Genomic DNA, 7,649 nt, shown 5'->3' on the forward strand with positions numbered 1-7,649 from the left:
TTTTTTTATGCTTATTTTATATCGCTTCGAGTCTGATGAGACTATATGGCGATTGATCAAGACTTTAAAAATGGTTAGATCTCACCATTCTACCCAGCCAGGAATCGAACCTGGAACCTATCCGTTGTGAGGCAACGGCCTTAACCACTACGCCAGGCCACCGGGATATTTTGTTATCTGTTGAAAAACCATCCATAAGATGTTGAACGTTGCCACTCTTCAAATAAACTTCTCCCCGTGCCAAGGGCTTTGAGGTTGCTGTAATTGATGGTTGAATCTTCTGTAATTTAGTATCCATCATCGTATAATTAAAAAGGTAATCAAAGATGCATCCACGGTTGAAGAGTTGTAGAATTTGAGCTGATGGGCATGTGTTCCATGTCGTGGGATACTCAGGAATTTTAGCAGTAGAAAAAAGCAATGTCGAACTTCTTGTTTTTTCTTTCAGTTCTAACCATTTGCCACTGTCAATTTATGGATCTATGTCCACATTGGTTTCAATACTCAATTTTATTCTGAAAAATGAAAAGGTTTATGAAATCCTGTTATCAATAACGTCATTCCACCATCAGAGGAGAACAATAATACTCACCTTTCAATTAATTCCTTCTTCTTTCTTTTGACATCTTGCTTTCTACATTTTAACCAGCGCTTTAATTGTGTTACATTGTGTTCTTCAATTGAATTCTCAACGAAACTAGCTCCAGGAACACCTTTTTTTGATAATTTCACAACGAAAAAAGAAAAGTAAAAGTCTATTCACAACATGTAAATCGTAAGAAGGGGTAACCCTCAAGTACGATTTATTTAAAATATCACATTAATATTGATTCATAATGATTTTTCTTTCAAATTCACAAAATAGTAGTTTTTTAATTTGGTTCATAACTCAGTGAAATTTGTAATCAATTTTATACAACACAAAGCTAATTCAATGGGGAAAAGGAAAACTTCAAGACACAGAAATACCTCATTGAAGGTTATATCGATTGTTTAAGATAGTAGAAGGTCGGATAAAAGAGACTGTGACGCGTATGGCTTCAGTGACCGTTTGACTTTCAAAAATGCAAATCAAGCGGTCTCACAGTATCACGAGAGTCCAACTTCCGACGGAAATCGTTTCACTGTGTAGAAGCATTGTCCATGCCTCACCTCACATGCCAATGTTACTGAGAAAGACGTGAGAATGCTTATCTTAGCTGAAGCATCTCTGAAGCTCTGGGTTCGGCAGCAAACAACAGGAGTTTAAAGGTGGACAGACGTGTAACTCATAACCAAAAATCTACGGAGTTCCGTATGTGATAGCGAACCCAATCAGTTATCATTTGATCTTATAATTTCAGTTTTATTCAGTTAATATACTTTCATTAGAATTGAAGTTCGTTCGATCATTTGAAAGATACTCATCCGAAATGCTTCTTAACAGGGCCTAGAATTTGGAAGAATTCCCTCGGGAGCCCAGCCGTGAATCTCACCGAGTTGAGCTTCAATCAGATGACCATGAACAAGGAAGAAAATTAAGCAAAGGAGTTTTTTTTCTCCCACGTCACAGAGCAAATCAACATTTTTTTAATGTTTATAACTCACGGATAAATTGATTAATTATATCTATGCTCAGACTGGGTTTAGTGCAAAGAGAAAGAAGTATAATCTTTAAGGAAACAAATTCATCCACAATTGAATGAAGTCGTCACTTTTGAAAAAATTGTGGAGTGCCCATTTCGCCGATTCGTCCTGTACACCTTATTATAGAAACAAATATGGAAACATTAATTTTTTGGGTAAATAAATTCTGGATTTATATACAAAATATTTTGTAATTGTTGATAAATATGGCACACTTTAAATGATAAAATTTTCAACAGAAAAAAGTATTGTAAAAGTACTGGGGAAAATTGTGGATTCTCACGTACATCGTATAATGCTTTCCGGCACTCATTCTCGCGCAGGGTGGTCTGCAAAATTTACGAAACGATAACGGGAAAAGGCGAACGCAGAAAACGTGCCAAGTCGTGCTTTTCCCGCTCGTCTGAAAGCGCCTATGTAATACGTATACATTGAGTGAAAAAGGAACACGAGAATAAGCTTACGATATTTCCACTGGGACATAAGTAGGGTACCAAAGAAGAAGCGAGCAAGAAAAATGGAGAACGGCCATGAAGAGGTGTGGTACTATATGCGTAATAAAGTCCTTTACGCGATGGCTAACCACACCACAGACACTTAGGGCCATGCATTATAGTTCTGCGTGTGTATTTACCGTTCACTAGCGGCAAGGCGCTACAGCCCCGCTCAGTCACACACATAAGTCGGTTTATGGCACGCCGTGCAATAAGTCGAGTTTATCGCACGTTGCGCTTCGCGCAGCGTGCTTCAAACTCGACTTCTGCACGATGTGGCATAAAATAGTATAGACCACTCGGGCATAAACTTCGTTTTCAACGAATGTGAATACAGACCTCGCCTTCAGCTCGGCCTGTAAACTTCACATTCGTCGAAAACGAAATTTGTGCCCTTGTACTCTAATGTACTATTACGATTTGTCGCTAAAAACTGATTTTATACGAAACTTGGTGCATCTGCATTAGCGGTTGAACAGAATATTTTATGCTGATGAGCGGTAAGCAGTGAAGGAACTTATTATCATCCCAAAAGGCTCATCAACGCAAACTGCAACGGCAGATTTTGTAATTTACTAGCTGATGATAGATTCCATTATCTTCATTCCACTCAATTGAAATACAATTGGTAGAAATTTATACCTGTTTTCTTGGAGCTTCAAGAGTTGAAGTGTGTCCCAGATGGGACACTGAATCCCATCTCCAAAACCGGAGTCAAACACAGTCAGTATACTAACATGATATTACGTGAAATTCTCAGCAGAGAAGAGAACAATGGCCATGGCACATTCTTTGGAATAACTGTATAATAATCTCTAAAAGCTTGATGGAACATTGTATTCCAATATGCTAATTGATTATGTTGCTGTATGATTCCTAGGCAAAAGGGCTAAGAAGAAAACAGTATGGAAGAGAAGAAAGAAGAACGGAGAGTAGGTAGACGTTGAGGAAGAGCCGGAAATCGATTACAATTATAAATTCGTAATTTCTATGAAGTGGTGGTTTGGGATCCTGGGAGGAACTATTGAATTGATGGAATTCCACCAAATGATTTGTGCTGAATTTTTTAGATGGACTGCAATCACCAATTGAGGGAAAATAGAACCTCGATCAAGACAGATAATTACATTTATCAAACGAATTTTTACAAACATGAACAGCAGCGGAAACAGTGGAAAAGTATTTATCTCATCAATATTTCCAGCTCTCTTCCTTTTTCACTCTTATCGAAACATTCTAATGATGTTTTTCTAATTTCATTTTCAAATGGGGCTAATCTGATACACAAAGCATTGTTCAAGAAATACTGTATCATTATACCACTCAATGACAACGGAAACACTCGAGTTGAATACGTCTCTCTAAAACTCAATCATCTCAACAATTATAAAAGTATTGCCGAATTTCGTTTGGAATTTTTCGAATTGATGTAGCCACTTTACTCATACAAGAAATTCCAAAGATAAACACTGGCCGAACATTCACGAGTACAGACTCAAATTGACAAGGCTGTCAATTATATGATTGATCAAGACACACTAAGAGAAGAAAACAAGGGGACATTGATTTTTGTAGGAGAAACCAAGATTAGTTACGTCATGAAGGATCATGTCTTCTCTCCTGACAGTCGCCTACTGAAACGTATAAAATCATCAAAGGATGCTGTTGTAGTCAAGGTGCACGAGTATCGTCCCTTATGGGAATGAGAATTATGCAGCACTTATATCTAGCATATATTTGGCATACCACATTTTTGGCCGAAAATATATCTGAGATATATTGCAGATATATGTTAAATATTTTACATCGAGATATATGTGCATATTTATATCTAAGGTATATCTGGCATATGACATTTTTGGCCGAAATATAAGTGAAATATACTGAGATATATGTCCGGATATATGTTATTTCCATGAGGGGTAGTACCCAATTCTGCAGTCGATGTAATTTGAGATATAACGTCAAGCACAGCCCTCACTGATGCACCATTTGTCATAACTGTGGAATTCTGTGGAACGCGGATGTCAAGGCTGGACGTAATATTCTATGCCTTAAACTCATCAAGAACGGCTTGGCTCCCGAATCTTCGATTGCAATCTTCGACAACTTCAGAAGAAGAACCTACATTTTGTAATCAAGTGCCAGACGGCAAATTTAATGATCTGCTGAGCACTTATAAAATAAGCTTAAGGATGTTTAACCTATCAAGTGAGCAACTCCGTTAAAAACAAAAATAAAATTGACCGAATAAATAATTCATGTTGCAAATTATTTTTCTTATCACATTAGAAGTTACATGGCGTACTTTTCCGTTCTCAAAAACAATAATTAAAGAAAAAGTTCATAAATACTGGAGAACTTGTGACTACGGTGGTAACAGTCGAATTTTGATCGGGCAACATTGCACGCTTCGACTAGCGGTGGGGTCGTAACAGTGAGATGGATGTTTGTGTGGGTTATACGTGTCTACATGCTTCCAGCACTAAATTGTCGTCACCGACTTTACCTACCTCAATCAGCTGTTGTGTGGTGTTGTCGCGTCATGGTGGTCAAATTTTTTTTAGACGAATTCGAAAATCAATTGAAGATATCGCGCTTATATGGGCCGGTTCCCTACTTTTTCTCGCCGGCGATAGATTCTCCATAGTTTAAAGTAAATGGCTTGTAGTTTTTTTTCAATATCTTGAGTGTCTAATCCATGGAACATTTCGATCAAAGTTCACACGGTCACGTTTCTTCCATAAGCGTAATGTTACAAGAAGTGATTTTCAGAATTTAATTCCTCATTAGGATGCCCCGATGGAAGGATTAAGATTATTACTAACGTGTGGCCCGAATATGAACTTGACATGTGAAGCAATATCAAAATTATGGTGAATAATGCGGGTTTTGGCTAAACATCCTTAAGACTGTTTAGGCACTATAATGCGACACGATACCAATAGAATTAGACACTCTTTAAGACATGAATCCTGTATTATTTGCAAGTAGTCTCTAGTTCTTGGGTACTTTATCTATGGGTACCATGATAATATTCACTATGACTATCACCCAGTGCCTAGTAGAATGCGGTACACACGCTCCAAATGCTACATCTTCGATACAAACCTGACGGCGACGTGGGTTTGTACCTCGGCTTTTGCCCGGATGTTACGGCTCAGGTTTTGCCACATTTTTTTTTTTTCACCATTTCTTTTATTCAGTTGCCGGTACGTTTGCAGTGGGAGAGTCAAACTTTTTAAATTCTCATTTAAGCAGTCGAAATGACGTCAACTTTCGGTCAGAAAACTTCTTTTTATCGTTTCCGTACATTTTGTGTTTTTCGAAGACAAAATTATTGACAAGTTCAGAATCAGAAAATTTCTTCATTAAAGTAGTATAAATATAACTCAAATTTTGAAGATTAAAATCTGAAATGAAGTCTAAATAGAAGTTCCCTTGAATATTGAATAATATTCGTAATACACGGTGGCTCAGCGCAGTGGGTAAGTTCGTTGCCTCACATGCGAAAGATTCCGAGGTCAAATCCCGGTCGGGTAGAATGGTGCAATCTAACCATTTAAAGCCTTAATCATCATCGCCGTATACCCTAACCGGGTCGAAGTGATGTAAAATAACGATTAAAAAAAATGATATTCATAAAAACGTCAATTTTTAAATTTCGCGCCATAATTTCGAGAAGACGGCGAAGCCCTTAGAGTCTGAGCTCAAGGCTACCGTCCGCGGATATCCCCCCCTTCCCTCTTTTTTTCACACACAATGTGGTCTCTTCCAAGCGTGTACCAACGAGTTGTTACCTCAAAGTACATTTTTCCTGGATATATTTAGAATAAATTCACCCTAATTTCTTGAAAAACTTTCAATTTTCCCCTGTTAAGGTGAGAAGGAGAAAATTTTAAATTTCATCTCCAACTTTGTCTCCATATATGAAAATTATACATTCCACGAATAGTCATGATGGTTGGAAACGAAATTTTTTCATGGTCACGAGCAAAATATGGTATTGTTGATCGAGAATAATTTATCATTTTCTGTTTTTGTTTTGTTGATGACAAAGTATTCAGAAAAGAATATATTCAGCTGTCTCTTCCCCTTTCCTCTTAATTGCTTCCTCCCCAGCGATTCCTCCTCACTTATAAAAAACATCAATTCTAACTTGTGCCTTCGACAACGAAAAAAGATCTATTACCCCAGTCCTAACAAAAACAAATACATTAGGGTGATTCAATCGTAATTTTTCCCTTTAGGAGTCGATAATAAACTTTAATGTCAATTTTTTCATTTGGAAATTAAAGAAACAAATATACATTTCCTCTACCATGATCTCCAAAACCAACAACACGAGTGTCATCGTCACCAGCGTTTCAATTGATATTAAAAAAAAAACAAAAATGGAAAATGAATATAAGTAAGTCCAATTTTCAACTATTTTTCCTTGACTATTTAGAGGGGCACCAAGTTGAAAATGGAAAGTTGATGAAAATAACTATTTAGTGACTCTTAATATGTCATGAGATACCTAAAAAAAGGAAGAAAAATTTTGTACCCAACCCATTTGACCCCGGACTTCAAGTGAATACATCGTGTTTGGTTTTTTCATCTTTGAAATGCTCTTCGCATCACATTTTTCATTCGATTTGAACTTTTTTTCATCAAAATATTCAGTAAACTACATAAAATAAAACTGGGTACTTTTTTCCAATTATCGCAATCAGATCACAGATGAATTTGTTTTTTTCAGCTTACTGATTTTTCTAGTTTTTGCATTCCATAAGGAAAATATTGTTTTGAGAGTATGATTTTTCATTAACCTCGTCATTTTTTAACAGTTAACAATTTTTATCTACCATTCAAATGTCCAATCACTCAAAACAATATTTTTCTACTCAGTATAGAAAAACAAAAAAATGAGTAAATCGGAAAAAATTAATTTTTCTATGATCCAATTAAGATAATCGGAAAACAATGCCTAGTTCCATTGTATGTAATCTATATATAAAGAACATTTTGAAAAACAGAACTTCAAATGGGATCAAAATTGTGGTGCGAGAAGCATTTCAAAGCCAAAAACACAAAAAAAAACGTTTTCGCTTGACGTACGTGTTAAAATGGGCTAGGTACAAAATTTTTCTTAGTTTTTTATATATCTCATGATATATCCAGAGTCGCTCGATCGTTGTTTTCATTGACCGAACACTTTCGAATTTCACCCCGGTCCCCCCTTGATGGTAGTCATAGCACTGTCAATTTTAAAATTTCGTACCATAATTTCGAGAAGATGGCGAAGCACTCCAAGTCTGAGCTCGAGGCTACCTTCAGTGAATATCCCCCCCCCCCTATCTCACACACAAAATGAAGGCCTCTTTGAAGCGTGTGCCAACGAGTTGTTACATCAATAGTATATCTCCCAAAAAAACAAAAACAAATGTTTTTCGCAAAAAAACTGGGCCAAGAAAAAATGTTTTGTGGGGTCGTTTCTGGAAAGAAGAAACATTTTTTTCTGGAAACCACAATTCCCATAGAAAT

This window comes from Diachasma alloeum, unplaced genomic scaffold, assembly GCF_001412515.2.
Source record: "Diachasma alloeum isolate Michigan unplaced genomic scaffold, Dall2.0 Dall_scaffold_00256, whole genome shotgun sequence".
Lineage (NCBI taxonomy): Eukaryota > Metazoa > Arthropoda > Insecta > Hymenoptera > Braconidae > Diachasma > Diachasma alloeum.